Below are 25719 nucleotides of genomic sequence, written 5' to 3' on the forward strand. Positions count from 1 at the left end.
ATAGACGCTTCGGTTTCCCATGTGTCTTGCTCAAACTTTTGACTCCTCCACAGAACCCGAACCAAAGGTACAACCTTATATCTTAGCCTCTTCTCCCGACGTTCCAAAATGCGAACAGGACGTTCCTCATAAGTCAGGTTAGGCTCAACCTCGATAACATCAGCCTGTAGAACATGAGAAGGATCATTGCGATAACGACGCAACTGCGACACATGGAAAACATCGTGAACCTTCGACAGATTCGGAGGTAAAGCCAACCTATAGGCTACCTTGCCAACTCTCTCGATCACCTCATATGGTCCAATATACTTAGGACTAAGCTTGCCCTTAAGCCCAAATATCTTAACACCTTTCATCGGCGAAACCTTAAGAAAAACCCTATCGCCAACCTCAAACTCAATCGGCCTATGCCGCAAGTCTGCATACGTCTTCTCTCGATCCTGGGCTGCCTTAAGCTTCTCGCGGATCAACCTCACTTGCTCAATCGATTTTTGAACCAACTCTAGACCATGAACGACAGCCTCATTAGAATCGTCCCAATACAAAGGACTACGACACTTCCTTCTATAAAGCGCCTCAAACGGAGCCATATGAATACTAGCTTGGTAACTATTGTTGTAAGAGAACTCCACAAGCAATAAACTCTTCTCCCAACTAACATGAAACTCCAAAGCACAAGCTCGCAATATATCCTCAAGCGTCTGAATCGTACGCTCAGTCTGACCATCAGTTGCGGTATTAAAAGCCGTACTCATCTTAAGATCACTACCCAAATCCAACTGCAGCTTCTTCGAAAACTGTGAACAAAACCTCGGATCACGGTCGGAGATGATATCCTTAGGAACCCCATGAAGACGAATGATCTCACGCTGATAAGTATTCGCTAGTTCCTCGAGACTCCAAGTCTCCTTCATTGGAATGAAATGCGCGACCTTAGTCAAACGACCAACCACGACCCAAATCGCATTCATTCCTCTAGGCAACCTCGGCAAACCCATGACGAAAAAAATAGGAGCACCCCACGGCGAAGCAGTCGGTCGGATAAAACCCTTATCGATCATATCCTCAACTTGTTTCTTAAGTTCTTGTAACTCAGCTGGTGCCATACGATAGAGAGCTTTCGAAATGGGACCAGTTCCAGGCAACAACTCAATCGAGAACTCTATATCTCGCTCAAGAGGAATACCAGGTAGATCCTCAGGAAAGACATTGGGAAACTCCTTAACCACAGGAATATCCTCTAACTTTGGCTCAGCTGAAACATCCTGAACACTGCACAGATAGATCTGATGACCCTTTCTACCCATGTTAACCATCTTCAAAGCAGAAACCCACTTGACCGTAGGTGTAACCCTAACACCCTGATAAGAAACCCATGAACCTATAGGACTCTTAAGCACGATCTTCTGATCACGACATAGGAACCTAGAGTCATAGCAAGATAACCAGTCCATGCCCAAAATCACATCAAACTCTCCTAGTTTGAATTGGATAAGGTCCGCGAGAAGGATCGCCCCTGCAATACTGATATGTACGTCCTTGAACAGAACGGAGTAAGAAACAATCTCACCCGTAGGAAGGGATATGGAGGTATGAACGGATGATGAAGAAGTGAGTCCATCTCGGACGGAAAATGATTCGGATACGAAAGACATCGATGCACCCGTATCAAAAAGAACAAAAGCAGATAAAAAAAGAACGAGAAAGGTACCCGTATCCACGTCTGGATTAACATCTGCCTCAACACGACTCATGACAAACACACGACCAGTCTTCGGAGCATCAACCTTTGGTGCTTTCGTATTTGGTTTCTGGGGGCAATCAACAGACTTGTGTCCCTGAGCCTTGCAAGTGAAACATGTGATCGGATCGCCAGTAGTACAATACTTACCTGGGTGGTAAGACTTTCCACACTTGAAGCAAACCATGTCCTTCTTAGCTTGACGTTGATCACACAGAGTGTACGGACGAGCCTCATACTTTTGTTTCTTCTGGGAAGTATTAGGGGCAACATATGGCCTCTTCACGAAGTTACTCTTCGCACCCTCCTCAGCCTCGGTAGTAAGTACTGAATCATAGATACTAAGAGCACGATCGTAAGCCTGCTGGAAAGAAGTTGAAGGAATGCCAGACATAGCAGTCCGGACCTTGGGTGCCCGATTCTTCTCATAACGATGAGTCCTCGAAACCTCGTCCATAGCGATAGAAGTAACGAAACGCGATAGCTTCACGAACTTGTTGGTGTACTCCTCAACGGTCATGGAACCTTGCTGTAGACGAAGGAACTCCTGCTCCTTCTGCCAGCGCATTTCCTTGGGATAAAACCTTTTCTTCAGAGCCTCAGAGAAAACAGACCATCCATATCCTGGCTGAACTTCCAGAGCAGCTCTAGCAAGACCCCACCAGTCACTACTACAAATCCAGGCAACTACAACGCCCCTTTAACAACGATTATTCACGAAAATCACAATAGACGTTGTAGAATGTATGGCGCGAATTTTACTAAAATCAATTACAACGGGTATGGTTATAAAAACCGTTGTTATTAGTTTTAACAACGGGTCACACATGCACAACCGTTGTTAATAATTTGGCGCAAAATTGGCGCAAAGTTAGTGAAAAGTAATCACAACGGTTATTTTTGAAACCCGTTGTTAAAACTTATTTAACAACGGGTGTTTTTTACAACCGTTGTTAAAACATATTTCACAACGGTTGTTGTTTAATAACCATTGTCAATACCTTCCATACTATAAACCACACAAACAGAAGTCTTCTGCAGCCACAAAACACAACCCTTAATACACAAACACAAACACAGCAGACAAACAAACACAAAACACATACACACTCTCTTTCTCTCTTTCTCTATTTCTCTCTTTTTCATCGTCGCTTTATCTTCTCGCCACCTTTGTGATTTCATCGTCTATTACGTTCGTATTTATCGGATAAATCTCGCCAAATCCGTTAGTTTCATCGTCATTATTTTCTTTTTCTATTTATTTCTTTTGCATGTATGTGTTTTTATCGACCATTATGTTATTTGTTTAAGTATTGTTCGCATAATTAGTTACTAAAACAATGAAGAAGCAAGATGAAGAAGTAAGATAAACATAATTAATATATATATATATATATATATTTATAAATACATAAATTAAAAAAAAAAAAAATTACATATGTAAAAATGCAATTCTTATATTTTCATGGAGGATCTTATTGTGCTCTATCGTATCCGTCCTCTCCTCCTTGGCTATTTGGAGGTTCCGTTCAGCAGTTGCTATATCGTCATATAGCCGCAAGCTTCTTTCGCTCCGTCAAGCCATTTTCTTTAGCGTGCTTGATGCGGATCGAGCTTCCGCAAGGTAGCTCCTGAAACTTTCCTCAATATGGAGGAACCGGCGGATGAAGTTGTTGTTGTTCTCGATCATGGTAAGAGTCTTTAGGATGAAATCATTCATTTTGTTAGAGTTTTTTGAGTTTGATTTGAAAGATTAAGTAGAGTTTGTTTTAACAGTTAGAGTTTGGAGATGAATATATGAGATAATGGAAATGTTAGTTGAGATATGCAATGTATTTATACCAAGCAATGTGTGGGTTGAGTTAATTGCTTTTTAATTAATATATATGTTAGGAAGTTGTGCCATAATAATCATCATCATATCTCTCAATAATGCTGCTTCAAATCCTATTACTAACCCTTCTCATTCCATATTATCCGTTCATATGTACAGTGATGTCAGTAATAATGCATGCATCGGAATTCTAACAGGCCGTAATTATGCATGCATCTAGTAATATTTAATTTAATTTTTTTTTTATTTTTTAAGAACAAACAACAACGGTTATTGCGAAACAACCCGTTGTCTTTAGTTATAACAACGGTTTTGTATATTACAACCCGTTGTTATAACTTTCCCCCCAAAATTGAGTCACACTTTCCACAACGGGTTTTTATACATAAAACCGTTGTTAATAGTTTTAACAACGGTTTCGTTAAGTAAACCAACCGTTGTTAAAACCTTCTACAACGGACGCTTTAACAACGTCCGCTTTTTTATATAACAACGGTTTTTGACCGTTGTTATAGCCTGTATCTGTAGTAGTGAGTTGTCGGCCTCTTCCTTCAGATAATAGGTGGCGATATCCATCTTTTGATCCTCAGGACATCCACTAGCGAGGAACAACTTATCCATCTCTCGAATCCAAGCCTCCAAAGCGGTAGGATCATTAGCACCATCATAAGTCGGAGGACGGTGACGACCAGTGATCAAAAACAGTCGGTTGCGGATGGTTATTGTTGTTGTTGTTGTTGTTGTTGTTGTTGTTGTTGTTGTTGTTGTTGTTGTTGTTGTTGTTGTTGTTGTTGTTGTTGTTGTTGTTGTTGTTGTTGTTGTTTTTGTTGTTGTTGTTGTTGTTGAGGTGATTAGTGAAACCTTTGGCCATAGATGCCAAAGCGGCCTCAAGTCTCCTGATGCGATCAGCATCAGTCTCACCATTCGCATTACGCACCATCTGCAAGAACGAAATCTCGTTATAAGTGGTAAAACCTAAGTACCACTCCAAACAACTACTCATACACTTTACAAACATAAGAAAACCAACAAAACCTATTGGTTTCTACCCCATTTACTCTCACTCATTAACTAGGTCATTTATTTTAGTCATCAATTAAGCGAGAGTTGGGAGCGTGTTCGCTCTGATACCAACTGTAACAACCCGGATTATAATACAAAGGAAAAACATATAATATAAAGATATTATCAGAGTATGTGATAATAAATGGGTCTTGGTGGCGGAAACACCTGACCAATCCATTTTGCTACTAAATCCAAAACTAAACTAATACATTATTAAAGGTTCTCAAAACATAAAAACAAACTCCTAATTTATTATTCGTCTCGCCCCTCAATGCATCCTAAACATCTTCCAAACAGCGACGAGCATTCAACCTAAGAATGGGGGTCGACAATCAGTTGGGAGTAACTAGATGCTCTCCCAGTCATGTTTACAACAATTGAATATAATCAACAATTATTAACAATTGAAATGCAAAACCAGTAAACATGCGAGATCATCTACACTCATGAAAATCAGACCCAGACTGACTACTCATGATATTCTTAACACTAGATGAATGAGACTATATGAACTTAGACCATATGCAACAACTAGACCATGGACAACTACAAACCAAAGTAGACATGATCCACAACACATAAGGCACAAAGCTAGCAACAAAGCATAGTGAATAGAGAGAACGCCGCTAGAACATTAAACTGATGAACTAGCAGATGGAACGTTTAACTGACGAACCATCGGTTGTGAAATATTTAAATGATACTCCACGGTACTATGTATAGCGTATCACCACTGCCTATATGCCTAAGACCTGGCCAGACATCTCGATGCATTAAGTGTACATCGAACGACACTCGGGACCCAGAACGTTTAACTGACGAATCTGGCCACCCCCGAACATAGACCAGTAAACCTCCGAAGAGCAGCTCTTGATTCATTCCGATAATATTTAACTGATACTACCGTCATCTATTCGACCAGCCAACAAATAAATGTATAGTTTAACTGACTGCACACGACATGCGTGAATAACATCATGACTCAACACAGTAGAACAATTTAACTAACTGTCCTATAAACATATGAACAAGAGTAACCGATGACACATGCACACATTGTCATATAATAACTGAACACAACACAACATGTGAAGCAAGCATAAACAACCAAGGTTATAGTAACCTTAGTCATAACATGAACTCTGGATGTGAGGTTATAGTAACCTCTACTATAACTTTAGTATATATAACTTGAAGTTATGTTTACCTCAACTATAACCTTGACACGAAACTCAAAGTTATACTAGTTCCAACCATAATCTTGAGCCATAATCTCAGGGTTATGTTAGTTTCAGCTATAACCTCAACTCGTGCTTCAATGTTATAGTACATTATGCTATAACATGGATTCATATTTCCAAGGTTATGCCTCAAACAGCCATAACTAGAGTAACGATCCAAAGTTCTACTAACTTCAGCTATAACACTCGAATCATTATCAAGGTTATACTAGCTTTAGCTATAACTTTGGAGAGCACTCTTGGCCGCCTATCATGCTGCCATTAGAGTTTATTCGTAAACCCTAATTGCGCTCATGACACCCATAATAAACATATAAACAACATATGATATATAATTAAAGCATTAGAACATATACAAACATGCGTAAACATAATTAATCATGATAATAAACAATCAAACATGTACCAATCATACAAAACAATCATTAAATCATATTAATTACATCAATTGGCATAAACACAATCAAAAGAGAAACACCTAGTTACCTTATTAAGAAAATATTCCTAAAGATTGTTTTCAACGATATAAACCTCTCCTCTAGGTGCAGTCTCCACGCCTTTATTGAATCATCCACGTGCCAAACATAATGAATCTAATAAATATACTAATATATATATTTATAGATTTAGGATCCGGTGAGAACGACTATTCGGTGAGAACGGTGAGAACGACCTTTAGTCATAACTTTCACGCGCGCCCCATGTTATACCAAACTTCATTTCTCCTAATTCATGCTCCTCCTCAAACACTAACCACCTCTAAAATCCCCCCTTCACCGTTTCAATCAATCATCATCTGACATTGTCACCTACCACCTGTCGCCGTCACCGTCAACGATAACCCACAACTCCGGCAAACTGCAGCGACATTTCCGTCCCGCCTCATACCGTAACCTTCACTCATCTTCCCAATCACCACCGAACACAAAACTTTTGCGTATATTTTTTCGGATCAATCTCTTACTCTAATCTCTCTAATTTTTCCACCAAATTCGATTTCCCCAAATTAATTTCCCCAATTCAACTTTTCGCCCAAATTACAGTCGATCTATTATTCAACAACAATTTCTTCAGCTTAGCTTCCGTAATCAACTGCACCACCTTTTCACCACCGGTGTATAACCGGAGTTCACAGTACAACATGTCGTCGGCGACTATTACCTCACCATCGCACCGTCTTTTGTTCCCATATTTCAATGTATCTAAAGTAAGGTTCGATGTATCCAACCATTATTTTAATGTACTTGACATAGATACGCAAAATTAGTGAGTATGTGCAACAAAATTGAACTCAGATACATCAATATATATACCAGATACTGAGATACACTAAATTCTTTTTGCTCCAACTGTGCTGAACCTGATGATGGTGACGGAGAAGGCAAAGATGATGACGAGGATAACTCTTGTGGTGTGACGTGGTCTGTTGGCGCTAAGAGTCGTCAATTCGATTGACGGAGGTGATGGTGCTAGTGAAAAGTTACTGCGTTCGGTGAGGATATTGTCGGAGCTCCGTTTGAGCCATCCATGGTCGTCGTCGCCTGGTTGGTTGGTAAAGGAGAAGGTGGCGATGGTTGCGTAATGGTTGGGTGGGTGACAGCAGCGAGGTGAATGAATGGACCACAAGCAGAATGTGTGCTCCGGCGAGCTGGCCAATGAAGAGTTTGATTCAAATCGGGTACATCATAATTGGTTTTAGATACATTATTATATAAACCAGATACATAAATACAGATCTTTGTTCAATCGGGAATTTTAGGGGTTTGTGGTGCTCAATAATGTCCCCGGCATCGGAGGTGTTCGTTAATTATTCGCCGGTGATGCTAGTTATCCACGCTTGAAAATGGGCAGTGTTTACTGAATTACTGGTTTGGGAATGCTGGCATTGCCGGGACTTTTTGAAGATTGTCTAGAAAGTTCTAAACTTTGTTGTAAACTTTGCAAGGGGTCCGAGATTTGAACTTTGGTTTAAAACTTTTCGAAGTATGCTGGTTTGCACATTTAAGGTCAGATGTATGATAAACTTTGGGTCAGATGGTGACTGAACTTAACTATCAAGTTCCATAAAATTGCATGGTATTTATATGTGCGGACTTACAGACTAGTGTATCTAGACGGCAAAATTACTTCTGATAATAGTCAAATAAATGTGACAAGACGAGGAGTTTTGTCTGCTGATTATATTGCTTGAACAAGAAGCATTGCATTGTTGATTGTGTAAGCTCCGCTTATTCTTGTTTTAATGTTTACCACAAGCACTTCGGTTGCGTGATCAGGAGCTGTGGATTACTATGAGTTTTATGTTCTTGAAGATTGAACCAACATATATGTAGATGAATGAAAGCTGTGTGGTGCCGGCATAGTGAAAGCCTCTGTGTGGCGACGGTGAACAACGGTGTCGGAGTTGGTGATGGGTGTGTCAGAGAGGATGGACGACAGTGACAGTGTCATGGAGATGACTGAATTGATGTCAGGTAGTTATAAATGTGTGAATGGAGAAGAAAATAGTTGTTTGTGTAAGTTATAAAGGTGTTCTCACTTTTTGCATCGAATGATCGTTTGCACAGGATCCTATATATATATATATATATATATATATATATATATATATATATATATATATATATATATATATATATATATATATATATATATATATATATAAACTATAAAACTATGAAACTATAAAACTATAAAAACTATGCGAAACATAAAAACTTACGAAGAAGATAGATAAATCCAAGAAGTAGGATCGATCTAAGCACGAAAGATGATGAAGGGAGGAGGAAAGAGGCGCGACACGAAACCCTAGGGAGGAGGGGATCTCACGGCACCAAGGGAGGAAGGAGGAGGAGAGAATTAGGTTTAGGGTTTTGAGAAAAGAAAAGCAAGGGTTTAATTTCCCTTCTTATTTATAGAGAAGCTCATGGGTTTATTTCAAGCTTAGGCCCAAAACTTACCCATCTACACCAAGAATCACGTGAAAACCCAAGGGGAAGCGGGTCTTCATAGAAATTCGAGCCCAACGAGCCGAATACGCAAAAGACGGATATTTTCCCGAAAATAAAATATGAAATATGGGAAAATAAAATTAAAGAATTATATTATGGAAATTAGGGATGTTACACCTGGATTAGGTGGTTCATTAGTTACGTTACTTATTATCGCTAGACACGCGGATTAGGTAGTTCGTCAGTTAATCTTCTATTACCGTTGACTCGAGATGTATGGTTACGAGTAAGAACGAATTCAACTCGGCTGTCACAATTTAGTACTCAAGAGTTGTATTTGAATTTGATTATAGATGGCAATTGATTAATTGATTGTGGATATTAGTATATTAGTTGACCCGAGAATTTCTAAACATTTGCTTAACTTGTCATTTATCTATTACTTAATTAAATTGGTACCCTACCCCATCATCAATTAGTTAGTCAAATGTGATTACGTGATCCTTAATGGGGCCGATTTGTATATAGCCAAATTCAAGTTTAATGTGAAAAATATAGTTATAGCAATAATTTTAAGGTCAATACGGAAATCTATAAATGATATTGTGATTATATTCGTCAATTAAGATAAGCATAATGCAACTATGCAAGCTAAAAACACTTGCATGATAATATTAAGGGATATTAGTAATGAATTAGGGTCACGTGTTGTGATTGATTGAAACATATAGCCACATCCAAAACATAACGACGAGGATCTAGCTACAAGTCTACGACTGAGATCAAGACATATTTGAACGGATACATTATTTCGTTTGTCAACTAACTTGATCACAATTTGAGTATTTGATAATGTGAGGCTAATAAGAATGTTTTGCAATATCATGTTACTAATCTAAGCGACTAAATTTTAGAATAGATAGCCTGATTGTAATCATTATCTGAGCAAGCTAAATAGTAAAAACACATTAACAATTCACCGTTAAAATTAAAAGTTACCAATTTTGACAAACACAGTTAACAATTAGTGGACTCAGACCGATAATGTATAATTTTGACAAACGCAATTAAAAATTGATGGTAAAAACACAAAAGTTCACATTCTGAAATCTAATTTTTGATCAAAAGTAGCAAACATAACACTAATTGTAAAAATCTTTCGAATGAGGTTAAATGTACTTCATTCATGCAAGGGTTGTACACACTAGGTTTAATGTTTTCATGGCAATCTGTCGATTTTAGAAAGTAAATGAACTTGGATTTTAGACATTATATGTCATTATTTGGCTTCCAAAAACATCAAATGTGAGAATATAATGGGCTAAGCTGAATACTTATTGTCTTTACAAGGAGGATGAGAAAAGGGAGAAAAATGAAGAGAAAAAAAAAGGAGGGGATGGAAGAGAACGAGGGGAAGGGATTGAGGAATGAGGGGAAGGGGGAACAACTAAGGGGAGTAGGACAAATAGTAGAAGGAGAAGGGAAGTCGGAGAATACGAATGGGGAAATGGGAAAGGGAAGGAGGTCGAGGAAGATAACAAAGGGAAGTAATAGGAGGCAAGGAGAGGAAAATGGAAGAATGTGAATGATAAAAGGAAGGGAGGGAGAGGAGTAGTACAAAGAAAAATTGGAGGAGTAATAATATGAGAGCAAGTGGAGGAGGAAAAATGTAAGGTATAAGGGAGGAGGAAGGGGAAAGGGATGAAGGTCGAGAAAGAGAGTAAGGGTAAAGAAGAGGAGGTAGAGAGGGGGAAATGAAAGGATGCGGACGATAAAAGCAAAGGGAAAGAGGAAGTAAGGGGGAGGAGAAAGTGAAAGATATGGAGGAGTACTTGGAAAAATGGGAGAAGTAATATGAGAGCAAGTGGAGGAGAAGGGGAAATAAAGAATAGATAAGAGGAGAAATGGGAAACATAGAAGGTATAAGGAAGGGGAAAGGGAAGGAGGACTACGAGGTTGAAGAAGAGAAGGTGGTTTAGGATGCGACGGCGTTTAAGAGAAAAGAGGGAGATAATGAGGATGACGAAGTAGAGGGGTGATGAAGGTTGGGGAAAGAAGAAGGAAGAGGAGGGCGATTAGTATTAGGAGGAAGGGGAGGAGGAGGTGTGATGTTTACTTTACTTCGCAAAGTACAATATAATACTAATGTTTTATGTATTCCATGTAATTGTGTTCTTTAACAATTAACCATCTAAGAAAAAAATGTGTAGTTATATTCAGATATTCCATGCTCTCAACAAAGTTAAATACAAATTATTTACGAATGGTTATAATTTTAGTTGCAATCAATTCAACCATCAAAAAAATATAACAACAAGAGTTTCATTGTGATCGACACTCAACATGTACAGACAACCAAACCATATCGTATATTCATGTTCCCAATAAAGTTCGATACGAAATATTTACGAATGCGATTTTATTTACAATCGATTACAACTTTCAAAAAATTACAACGACAAGAATTTCATTATGATCGCCAATCAAAATGTATAGAAAACCAAACTAAATCAAGATTCGTTACAATGCATTTGAAACGTAAACGATTAAAATAACTTGGGGCACAGAGCGCATCGCGCGCCGTGAAACCAACTAGGTGAGATAAAAATAGATATAACCACAACCAACCCTACCGACACCACCATCCACCCCAAAATAATCCCAACCCACACCAAAGCAATGTAACATCCCGCGATAGAGCGGAAAGTAAAACCGATAAATACAAGCAGAAAATGTGAAATTTTTGAAACTTTTATTTAATTGATAATGTTTAGCATGCGGGATTCACTAAAATTCAATGGATAAAAGTACGCGAAAATAAAACATAGGTTCATACAAACGTGATAGTCAAAAATGGGGAAAATATATCCCACGAATGACAAGACAAAAATAGGTGAGTTTAGTCAACGATAAATAAAGTCCAACGGTCAAGGTACTCGCTAACTCACACATGTCTTCACCCCATATAAGCACCAACTAATACCTGTCATTCATGAAACATGAATGCCATAGTTAGTGGGGAGTAACTCGAGATTCTCCCAGCCTCATTATGTCAAAATAAACGTAACAAAGAACTCAATTAAGCAAGGCATAGAAAATAGCACCACCAGCTAACATAAAAACAAATCCTGTAGTGGATTTCATATCATCTACACAACCTCCAAGGTCTGCATCTGAATAACCAGTGATTTCTAGAGTACTAACTTTTCTGTACACAAGCATGTCATCTCTGGTTTTGCGAAGGTATCTCATAACCTTCTTAGCTGTAACCCAATGCGCATGACCAGGATTAGCCATATACCTCCCTAACACATTCACTGCATAAGCAATGTCAGGTCTAGTACACACTTCAACATACATCAAACTACCAACATCACTAGCATAAGGAATGTCTTTCATAGCCTGCTCATCAAGTTTATTTTGGGGACAATCATTATTGCTTAACTTATCACCTTTAGATATGGGAGCTACACCAGGCTTACAGTCTAAGAGGCTAAAGTTTTCTAAAACTCGATTAACATATGCCCTTTAAGATAATCCCAACATTCTCTTAGACCGGTCGCGCACAATCTTAATACCAAGTACAAATTAAAGGATGCTTCCCCCAAATCTTTCATGTCAAAGACATTTGAAAGATTTGCCTTTGTGTCATGTAATAAACCAAGATCGTTACTAGCAAGTAAAATATCATCAACATAAAGGACAAGAAATATGAATTTAGTCATGGACACGCATCCCAAGTAAAAATGACATAGGCAACCATCCAAAATGCAAGACATTTACTACTCTTAGACTATAATTTTCCCCGATTAGGACTACAATAATAATACGGTCCTAGTCTAAGCCTGACCAGACTCTCGGAATAAATAATTCCGATTCGACATATGGCAGAACAGCCCATATCCAAGACTCGATGACAAAAATGCAAATCGAGTATCCCAATCGCTAGAACAGCACGAAAGTGGCGGAATGACTAAGATAAAACTCGCTTGCCAGAACAGCATAAGTGGACCAAACCCGTACTTGCCAGAACAGCACAAGTAGGGTGTAAATATAAGTCAAGCAAAAGGTATATCAAAATGACAAAGTCACATGTACACGACCCAATTGAATTAAACAAGTAGAATAATTCACTCATATTTGAAATACGATAAATAAATGGGAATAAATGAATTAAAGTTCATATTATAGATAAATGAAGACATTACATATAATTATGACATAAGTAAATAATGAATTCCACATTTGTGAATCATATGAGAAATATGTAAATGGACGGTAAATAATGAATTTAGGATGCAAAAACCATGTGACGGAAATCAAGTAAATTAAACCCGAACACAAGTATTTCACTGTCAAAAATTAACCCGACCGAGGCTACGGCCTAGCCATGATGAGCCCCAGCCCAGCCACGGCCTGGCCGCACCACGTCACTGCCAGCCACGGCCTTTACAAACGGGCTGCAGCACCTGCACAACTCAACAACAACACCGCAGCACAGTCCAGCAAGAATATGCAGCAATCCCGCCCTTTTCCAACAATCTTAGGACGGGTTTCCTACGCCTACACAAGGCGGATTTCACCCATACAAAAGATCCAATACAAACATGTGTATATATTTGAGACGTAAGCAATAAAATTGGTTCAATTTAGCATCAAAAAACCCGTTAAAACAGTCCGCGAAAACTGCCCAACAAAGACCCGTTTACACGGCTTTAAGACTACATTGTGACCGTCTTAACACGAAATTTTAAGCATGAAAAAGATGAAATTTCTCACATACAACCAACCCATTACATACATGGATATACACATGAGACGGAAATTAATTAATTGGCTCAAATTATCCGTGAAATCGACTCAAAAATAGTCCACAAAACGCACCCATCAACAACCTATATACATGGTTTCTAGATAATTTGTGACGTCGTCTTAAGACACGTTTTTAAGCATGTTACAAGGCGGAATTCATCCAAACAAAGGAATATGTCCATTCATGTATATGCACAAAAGATATGAGCTATCAAATTGAATCAAACCAATAACAAAATCAACCTCAAAGTCGAGGCCAAAACTGTCCCAATGCAAAACCATATCACGGTTCTCACCTCCACTTTTGAGACCGTCTTAAGACGAATTTTTGAGCAAGAAACTGGTATTATCCAACCAAATAAATTACCCAACTCATTTATCCCTTTCACCGTGAATCCAAAGGTACCATCTTTACTCAAAATAGATAAGTAAAACTCGTATAAAACCGTCTTAAACTAACGCCACATGAACTTAGCAAGATGGAAACTTTTCATCATAAAAGAGTAACACAACACATAAACACATATAAATTTCAACATAATGTCGAGTAATCCTATCACCGTTACCTTGAATACTCTTCAATCCCCAAGTTTTTCACCCAGACACAAAGAAAGGCTCGAAATTGAGCTCAAAACCTCAAAACTGTGACACCCCTTAGGACGGGTCACCTCGAAAACCCAATAAGACCGCAACTTTCTTACCTAGGATGGTGGAGGAGGAAAAGTGGAAGAATTTGGCGCAATAATTATAAAAATTGGTCGAGAAACGAAGGAGAAATATCGATTTTAAGCTTGGAAGTGTGTGTGTCCATGGTGGAGTTGTGTTTGTCAATTACCAGGGAAAAAGGGAAGGGGATGAGGTTTCCAAAATGTGTGGAGAAGAGTAGTGATAGGTCAAGAGTGGAAAAAGAAATGAGTCCATTAGAAAATTAGGCCCAATTAGGTAAATGAAACGGTTTTTATTAAAAATACGCCTCATAAATAACGATACGACTATGCTTATCATAATAATAATAATTATGATTACTATATACCCAAAGTTACATTTTTACGAAAATAAGTTGTCAAATTATAATTAATTAAATAAATAAACAAGTTTGAAAAAGTAATTAAATCGTTTCATTTAAAGTCGTATTAAGCGCGGGTGTTACAAGCAAGACCAATGTATAACACCAACACCGAGAAATCCAAAGCCAAAGACCCGAAAGACGCCCACACCCGAGTCCTCCACCACACCCAAAAACAAACCCATACACCCGATTCCCCAACACCAGCTACTATGACCAACAACACAACATACAAACCCAACGAGCCCGAAACCGCAAAACCAGAAATACTCAAAGACAGAGAAAGACCTGCAAAGAACCATTAAGCCTAACACAGACTAATCAAACCCGAAGAAGACTCGGACCAAGACCCAAGACCCAAGACCTAAGACCTAAGACTCATGCATGTCATTCAATGAACCCGATGGGTGTGGGAAGGGGACGAAGGGAAGGGGAACACCGTATCGCATCCATGCACACTCATACAAGAGACTAGGACACCAGAACACAAAAAAGTATGAGACATACCGGAGAGGTGGGGAAAGGGGCGAGAGGAAGGGGAAACACCTCTCTGACACCACCCTGAAACGCACAAAGTAGGACCACCTATCAAAGAAGAGCCTCTGGGACGATCGGAGCCAGCAAGACAGAAACGAGAAAGGGGGAAGGGCGGGGATGGCAGGCGGCAGAGTAACAGGCGACAATAAGCTCTTCCCGATTCGGCCAAGGAAAACTAGTGAGGTGTTAAACACGATGAAGACGAGGCGCCGGAGATGGGTCCAAGAGAAGCCACATCCTCGGAAAAATGGGTGAGAGAACGATGGAGGGATGGTGGGGGTAGGGCGGCGGTAGTGGATCAAAGGAGTTGGGGTTTTCTTTTTAGGGGTTTTTTTAGAGAGTCTTGTATATACTAAAACCGATAACAAATAGACACAACCAAAAAAAAAAAAAATCTTATGTAGCTAAACTTTCGCGAAAAACACATTTGTTACTAACCTACATTATAATATACCAAGGTGAAAGACACTAATTATGGAGTATATTTTCTATAAATTTTACACAAAAAAATGTTACACATACATCTGATTACTAGAGTACTTTATCATTGGTGTGAATTTTACTACCACATTGTTATAGTTGCTACAATTGCATAAAATATTTTACAGTTGTTATTGTGTAAGACGGTGTTATATACTTATATTATGAGACGTTCCCATTGTATAAAAGAAAACTAATTTATTAGCATTATATGAATATTTTCTTATAAAAATGGATGGTGAGACCGTCTTATATTCTATAATTTATACTGCCTTCGTCCAGCCATCCAGATTAATAGTTATTTGTTTCCATTTTAGGGGTGTGTTACTCAATAGTACAATAGTTACTTGTTATTTTTAGTAGTTTTTTTGTAGGTCGCCTTCCTTGTGCAGTTATGCATCTGAATTATGTGCTTTGTATGGTCTACTCATACTTTTAGAGTGATATTTTTTATATGCTAAATGTATACATTTTTTTTAAGTCAACCTTATCAATTTCAATTAAAATTATTACACCAATGATAAACTTTATAATTGTTTGAGAAACTTTTGAGTCAATCTCAGTGGTGTTTGGTTGGAGGTTTGGAATGTAAAGAAATGGATTCTAGTCATTCCAGTGTTTGGTTGGGGTATTTTAGGATAGAGTTAGAATCCGGATGGATTCTCATTCCACCCCAACCCCTTGAAATCCCATACTCACCTCCTCCTCATGGATTCAAACTCTGTTCCTTTATGTTTATTTTTCAAATGCACCAAACATGTCTTGGAAGGTATGAAACTGGAATCCCATACTTTTAAGGTTTCTCATTCCAATCCATTCAATTCCATTCCTAAGTAGTGAACCAAACGATCCCTCAATTTTTTTTTTACTGTCCTGCTCATATAAATTCTTTCAATTCATATTGTGGTCTCTTTATACTTTTTTTAAGTCAATCATAAAATATTCATCATTCAAATTTACATTTGCAAAGGATAATTCGAATATTTATTTTCTTTCTTCTCGTGCCTATTTGAGATGCCATATTGTGTAGGAGCCTAGAACTCTTGAAATTAAAAAAAAAAAAAAGATAGCATAATTCTTATCTTCTTGTTAAATGTAAATTAGAGTTAAACTAACTTGATTAACTTCTCAATTAATAAATCTAAACTAAATTCTCCTATTTAGCAAACTGAAACTATTACAAACCTAAATATGAAAGGGCGCATAGCTAAAGCTAACAATCTACTCAAGGTAAACAAATGATTGGAGACATGGATTGTATTATGTTTAATAAACAACTAATTTTAATATTACAATGATAATTCTCAAACAAAGAACATACATCTGGTTTAAGATAAGTAAGATCGATGATGACCACTTTATACTCCCATATGCCTTGATTTTACACAAAAAACTTGTTTGTTTAGGAAGATCTAGTATTTTACTAAACCAGAGACATGAATATATGATCGAAAAACCGTATACAAAAATGGTAGATTCAATACATAAATAACAGAAAATAAAGAGATAGTAGAAACCCACCGTAAAGCATCCTACTCATACACAAACACATCAAAAATTTAACATGACGAAGCCAATATGAAAACAACAAAATTATTTACTCACACACACTCACAATATCCGTCTCGAAGGGCAAAATATAGATGCGTGAAAATATAGACGTAAATGTAGGAAATATACTCGAGTGAGTAGTTAAACACTCGAACATATCATTAATGATTCCTGAAATAAAAATATTACGGAGTACTTCCTATCATTCACCAAAATATAGACGTGTTAAAGGGTTGAAAAAAATAAGTAAATTAAAATTAAAATATGCTTAAAACAGTTGAATCACCACATAAAATTCATTGTTTTTTTTTCCGAAAGATTGTTATATATACTCCATTTGTCTCAATTACTTATTTACTTTTGATTAAATTTCCCCCACAAAAAATAAAAAAGAATAAGCAGATGAATGACACGAAAGAAATCTTAACTCAAATTAGCTTCATAACTCTTAAAATAGTAAAAATAATGTCGGTTATTAAGCATATACCTTTTCCGATGGAACTATTTGAAGAGTTATTTTGTTATGAATTTAATGACCTATAATGCCGCCAACCTAATAGAGGACCTCAATCTCATATTGGACCTCATATTATAGATGAAATTACAAACCAAATTACAGAATTAGTACTGTAGATAAAAATATATGGAGTATACGCGTATTAAGAATATGAGACTTTATGATCATAAGGCAGCAAGCAATCACATTATGAATAAAACAAATAATGCACACAATCACTGTTACGGGGAAGTTCATAAAAATAAACCAAAAATTAAAAGCAATATAACGATTGTAAAGTTGGATTTTTGTGTGAATTTGACGTACTCGCTCTATACTTATATACTGTAACACCCCCTTCTTACCCGACCAAGGTAATTAGGAGATGTTACCATCTCGGTTTCTCGAGGTAGTGAAATCGGAATTACAATTAAGAAACTCTTTAAATAAATAACAAGTTTAGTGTTTACATAAATGTAAACAAATGAATAAATGTGAACTATACAAATTACAAGTCAACTGCCATCTATGTCATCTATGCTATGCTACTCGACTCCGAGTCCAAGGCGCGACCCAAATTCCGATCACGTCAACAAGCAAACCTGTACTCAACCTGCTCCCCATATGATCGGAAATATCATATGGATCAACACATGCCACTCCGAAAATAGGTGTGACACGGCTGTCGCAACCCTATCAAAAATAAAATCAACCGGTGATAGGACAGTGATGTCATCGGGTCACATCCAATCAAACACATTTATAATACTCAACAAACAACTAGTTAGCGGTAAGTCGAGGTCGATCCATGGGCCGGTGTGCTTTGGGTTCTAAGTCTATCTATCTCAATTTATGCTAGTGTCACAATTTGTTTGGGTTTGTAGTTGTGTCTAAACTAATGCAAGCAATATAGTAAAACAAACAATAAAAGGAAGGATGTAAACAAATGGTTAAAAGTTCTAGGATATCATGAGGTCATAGGGGATTCATGGTGTTGATCATACAAACATGTTTACAAGGTTGCAAGCGATTAATTTTGTGGAGGAACCGAGTTGGGTTATATCTCACAGTTCTTAGGAAGGGTTGGGTCCCGGAGCCGAATCGATTAGATTGTACAACACCTACAAATCGACTTACTTTCCTCCTAATCAACTTCTATGCATGGTCTAACAAGACTCGAGTTGGTTTAAATCTTACAAGTCAAGTTGAGTAGATAAGAGATGGTTGTAAATACAATGATTCATAGGCTTAGTATTTCATCAAACATAACATGTGCATAAAGTTGACATCACAACAAGCAAGCAATTTAATCATGTGAACATATTAGATTAAGCATGAATCAATCCCATGTTGGTTTCCCCTAATTACCCACTAATCCTAGCAAGAGACTACTCACTCATTATCATGGGAAACATGTCATTAATGGTGTCAATCATCACAACAAGTATAAACATGATAATAGAATGAAGAAGTGAACAATAAAGATTAAAGAGTAAAGACTTATACCAACTTAAGATGATCCAAATAATAATGCAAAGAATAATAGAAGAACTTGATGATTGATGGAAGGTTGTCAATCTCCCAGTAATAACCCAATAATCTTCAATTACCCAATAATAAACTTGAATAATAAACTTGAACAATAATTAAAGAGAGATTAATGTGTAATTTGTGGAAAGATTAAAGAGTAATCTATTCTAATCTACTCCTAATCTAATCTAAAGAAGGATTTTCTACTCTAAAAACTTGTGTTAAAGGATTATTACAAATGGGGTATTTATAGTGGAAATTAGGTGGATGCATTAGGGTTAACTAAGGGCTAAACTAGTAATTACACTTTTGAGATTTGAGCAGGGAGACTCCGGTATTTTTTTGAAGGAAGGGCGTCTTTCTTTGAGGCTTGAAGAAGACGAAAATGCGCTGGGCTGGAATCCGGGCGGATTAAGGTCGGGACGGGCGGATTCTCGCGATGGAACGGGGGATTAAGGAGAATCGGGCGGATTTCAAAATGCAATCCGGGCGGATTTGGGAGAAGACGGGCGGATTCGGGAGATGCAATCCGGGCGGATTTGGGAGAAGACGCTCGGATTGTGGTTCACGTAGCAAGGGAAAGTTTCCTGTCCAGGAATACGCCCGTCCCGAGCGAAATATGGGCGTCCTGGGCTTCAACCCGAGCGGGTTGAATTTGACCCGAGCGGGTTGAGCTGTATCTTGAGCTCGGATTGTAAAATGGACGTTATTTTCTCATCCGGACTCCTATTGGAGTGATTCAAAAGCCTAGATCACTTGATTTTTCGATGCCGTTCCATCTAGCATACTTTCAGAGCCAAAGGAGCAACCCTTGGATCGGTTTTCGAGCGATTTCTTCTTGTAATGCCTTCTCTCTCGTCATTCTTACTTTTAACCCTTTGATCCTTCTATATACACTTTATTCCTACGTCTTTGGTCATCATTCTTGCCTCCTCTTCATCTAGTCCATCTAATATCATCAATAAGCTTCCAAATATGCACGAAAGACGGGAATTTTCGCCTTATTATCTCCTTTTCTACAAAACATATGAAATGCGATAGAAAAGCAAATAGGAAGGTTTTGACGGATAAAATGGCCATAAAATGCTATAATAGTATGCAAAATAGGCTCAATTAGGGGACTAAATGTGCGCAAATAATGTTCACATCAAATATCCCCAAACCGAACCTTTACTCGTCCCGAGTAAAGAGGTGACTAAAACTAGACCTTTATTTAAACTAACCTAATAACATAACCGATATGAGACAATTAGCGGGTCTCACTCCGCCCCTTCTACTCACAACAAGACAACCATGAGGTAGGATGCCTTCTTGCAAGGCAAGGTGGGTCTTGCCAAAATGGCGACACATCCAATCATTAAGCACACAAAATCAAGTAATGGATGCATCTAAAAAAGAATAGCCACTTTCCTCATCTAAGTGGCGGAAATTATCTACAAGGGAAGCAATTCAAGGGTACACACTCCTTCATAGATACAATTTCTTCAAACTACTAAGCCTAGAAGGATACCAATAAATCACCTCCAAGTTGTGTCAAGCTAGGGTACCTTTGTCCTCAATCGTTAAACGTTTTTGTCAAGAATAGACTCCCTATGGTGTTAGAAACACTGAAGGATCGCGGAATTCCCCCTCTTGCCTAGACAAGAAGAAGGGTCGTCCACTCTCTACCATGCACAAAAATGGATACGATGGATAAAGGGATCAATAGATATTTGAGTTTCATTTTGGGAGTTTGCTTTTGTTTTTGTTTTTCCCCCCAATTTCTTGTGGCATATAACATTTGAAAACACTTTCTTGCCATTTCTTTTTGATTTTTGGCATTTCAACACTTGACAACTTTCAACTTTTTGCATTTTTCTTTTCGAACATTTTCAAAGTCACCCCATATGTAGTGAGGGTGGCTTATATTTGAAGCTTTAGGAGTTCTATTTTTGCTCCTCTTTTTATTTGATGCATTTTTGCAAACTTTCTTTTCACTTTTCATTTCATTGAACTTTTCATTTCATTGAACTCAAATCAATTTCTTTTTGTGCCCATTCCCTTTGATGACAAAAATGTGGTAGAACATGGATGATGGATGGATGCATGGTTTCAAGGGTCACCTTGGAATAAACGGTAGCCAAGGAGTTATCACACCACAAGGTACTCTTGACTAGGCCTTAATCCATGGGTCAAAGGATACTAGCATGACACATCCTAGGGTGTTTTACAAGTATTCTAACAAGCAAAGTCTTAAGAAGAAAAAACATCTACTAGGGCCTATATACACTTGTCAAGCTTCCCAAGTAGACGGTTTTGCAAAATTTTCTAACATGCAAACTACATGCCATGATGCAACTATCATATAAACATCCTAATGCAAATGTTTCTACCAACTAATATGTCATATAAACTAAATGCAAGTCCTAAGTTCACATTGTTTATACCACATCAATCAAAATAAAGCCACATAGTCATTAACATAAAGAGGAAAAGGAGATTGGAAAGATCATACCATGCGGTCTTCAATATCCTCATGTCTCGGATGTGGCGTAGTCAATCAATGTGAACAAGGATAAAACAAACACAATATATACAAGACAATATATACAAGACTACACTATAAAGGAAACGAACTTGTTTTTGGATTTTTCAATTTTTCAAATTTTTATGGTTTTTGTTTTTATGAACTTAAAAGACATATTTTTGTGATTTTTTTCGAAATTTTTCAATTTTTATGCATTTTTGGAATATAAATTCCCATCCCCCACTTTATTTTGGACATTGTCCTCAATGTACATGTAGGAGTAGGAATGAAAAAGAAATATATGTTTTTGAATTTTTGATTTTTTTTTTGAAATAAAGTAAAAATGCAATGATATGATATGAATGAATGCATGCTCTAGCTAAATGCAATTTCTATATGACATATGTAACAAATGAATGCAATCTAAACTATACTATATGATGCATGATTTAAACTATGGTCACTTATGATCAAACCTCCCCAAACCGATTTAAACATTATTTCTAGTGTAGAAATGAATAGGTTTGGCCATTAGTGACCATGCATGAATTCTAGTCTATATGCAACTATCTACATGAATCATGTGAGATATATTACAATGCGACTATACTATATGAACTAACTAATGTAAATGCAATATGAAATATAATACAAATGCAAGCTAAATGTATATGTAAATAACTAAATGCAAGTGTAAATGTAATGCAAAGATAAAGGATAGGATATCTTACAAATGGTGGTTTGAGGGAGGACTCCACCAAACTCATTCCTTGTTGCCATTATTATTGATGTTGTCCATGTTGCTTAATGCTCTCAACAACCGGTCAAAGGCTCTTGAATGGGCTTCATGTAGGCATAAATAGGAGATTGGTGATGTCAAAACGTAGTTTACCCATCTTTGCTTGGAATAGAACTTGCCAAACACTCTCCCATTTGTTTTGCCCTTGGCACTTGACTTCTTCCAATGCTTCAAACCAACAAGCACATGATTCTTGTCAATACAATGTATGAAGTATTGCCCATATTCATCCGGAGGCTTCCACTCTTTACCATCTCTTTCAAATTCTATGATGATAGAGCATTGATTCATCAATCCTTCAATAGTAGAAGGAGAGTTCTCATTTCTTTGATGAGGGGATAGTTGAAGGATAAGATGTGGAGGAGTCAACTTCCCACCATTGAGGTCATTCATGCTTTCATTATCTTCACTTTCTTCTTGACCCTCCTTAGAACTTGAACCATTTACAAAGAAAAGAGCTTCAATTTCTTCCAAACTATGATCAAAGGTGCCAACATCATAGTCTTCCTCTTGGCCTCTCAATTCCCCAAAGATTGCAAGTTCAAATTCATCAACCTCTTCTTTCAAAGTTTTACCTCCACTCCCATAAGTGTCAAGGGAACACACTTCCTCTACATGGGTCATAGAAGGAAATTGTCGTGGGAGGTCTTCCTCATCATCATCATCATCATAGGTATCCCAAATTAGAGAAGCAAGGCTAGTGTGGGAGCTAGATACATGAGGCAATTTAGACAAAATGCTTGTCTCATAATTGGCCTCCAATTCATATTCACCATTGCTCTCCTCTCCAACTTCATCATGCTTCAATTCATCATCCACTCTTGGTCCATAATCAATCAAGAACTCCCCTTCCTCAAAAGTAACATCTTCATATTCACATTTATCATGAATGTTTGTAAAGTTGGGTATAAGTTGGAATATGGGGTGTTCAATACTTATGAATTTAGGAGGTGGTGGGGGATTCACAAGAGTAGCTTCATAATGCCATCCAAATTCTTCTTCACCCTCATTATCTTCCCCTTCTTCTTCATTTAGCATTTGGGTGGCTTCCATTTGGGCAATTTGATTTGCCAACTTCTCACCATTAGTAACAATGTTTTTGAGAACATTGTCCCTAGCTTGGCTCTCTTTCATCATTTGCATGAAGAGATTTTGTTGGTCCCTTAACATTTGGAGAACCACACTTTGCATGTCAAGATTATGCTCATTCTCTTGTTGTGGGTACATGGGAATTTGGTGGTATGGGTGTTCATTGTAGGATGACATTTGACATTGATTGTAAAGTGGGTTTTGGGAGGTTGGTTGTTGTGGATGTTGGATGTGGGGGCTTTGGTAAGAAAAGTTGGGGTAGTGGTTAGGACTTTCATTGTATGAGTTGTAAGGTAGGTTTGTGTTGACTTGCTCCTCAAACTCCCCATACCCATAGTGGTCATATTCAAAAGATCCACCACATACTCCATGTGCCAAGCCTTCGGTCATCATTATAACTAGGACAAAGATATAACTACAAACAAGGAAACTACAAGAAAACGGTAAAAACAATCCTTGAGGAACAAGTTCCTCAAGGTTAGAGCAAAATCAAAATAGACAAACAACCAAGAACTTAATCACATAGCACCATCCCAGGCAACTGCGCCATTTTGATAGGACAATGATGTCGTCGGGTCACATCCAATCAAACACATTTATAATACTCAACAAACAACTAGTTAGCGGTAAGTTGAGGTCGATCCATGAGACGGTGTGCTTTGGGTTCTAAGTCTATCTATCTCAATTTATGCTAGTGTCACAATTTGTTTGGGTTTGTAGTTGTGTCTAAACTAATGCAAGCAATATAGTAAAACAAACAATAAAAGGAAGGATGTAAACAAATGGTTAAAAGTGCTAGGATATCATGGGGTCATAGGGGATTCATGGTGTTGATCATACAAACATGTTTACAAGGTTGCAAGCGATTAATATTGTGGAGGAACCGAGTTGGGTTATATCTTACGGTTCTTAGGAAGGGTTGGGTCCCGGAGCCGAATCGATTAGATTGTACAACACCTACAAGTCGACTTACTTTCCTCCTAATCAACTTCTATGCATGGTCTAACAAGACTCGAGTTGGTTTATATCTTACAAGTCAAGTTGAGTAGATAAGAGATGGTTGTAAATGCAAGGATTCATAGGCTTAACATTTCATCAAACATACCATGTGCATAAAGTTGACATCACAACAAGCAAGCAATTTAATCATGTGAACATATTAGATTAAGCATGAATCAATCCCATGTTGGTTTCCCCTAATTATCCACTAATCCTAGCAAGAGACTACTCACTCATTATCATGGGAAACATGTCATTAATGGTGTCAATCATCACAACAAGTATAAACATGATAATAGAATGAAGAAGTGAACAATAAAGATTAAAGAGTAAAGGAATTATACCAACTTAAGATGATCCAAATAATAATGCAAAGAATAATAGAAGAACTTGATGATTGATGGAAGGTTGTCAATCTCCCAATAATAACCCAATAATCTTCAATTACCCAATAATAAACTTGAATAATAAACTTGAACAATAATTAAAGAGAGATTAATGTGTAATTTGTGGAAAGATTAAAGAGTAATCTATTCTAATCTACTCCTAATCTAATCTAAAGAAGGATTTTCTACTCTAAAAACTTGTGTTAAAGGATTATTACAAATGGGGTATTTATAGTGGAAATTAGGTGGATGCATTAGGGTTAACTAAGGGCTAAACTAGTAATTACACTTTTGAGATTTGAGTAGGGAGACTCCGGTATTTTTTTGAAGGAAGGGCGTCTTTCTTTGAGGCTTGAAGAAGACGAAAATGCGCTGGGCTGGAATCCGGGCGGATTAAGGTCGGGACGGGCGGATTCTGGCGATGGAATCCGGGCGGATTAAGGAGAATCCGGGCGGATTCTGAAAATGCAATCCGGGCGGATTTGGGAGAAGACGGGCGGATTCGGGAGATGCAATCCGGGCGGATTTGGGAGAAGACGCTCGGATTGTGTTTCACGTAGCAAGGGAAAGTTTCCTGTCCAGGAATACGCCCGTCCCGAGCGAAATATGGGCGTCCTGGGCTTCAACCCGAGCGGG

This window comes from Silene latifolia, chromosome Y (assembly GCF_048544455.1).
Source record: "Silene latifolia isolate original U9 population chromosome Y, ASM4854445v1, whole genome shotgun sequence".
NCBI classification, from domain to species: Eukaryota; Viridiplantae; Streptophyta; class Magnoliopsida; order Caryophyllales; family Caryophyllaceae; genus Silene; species Silene latifolia.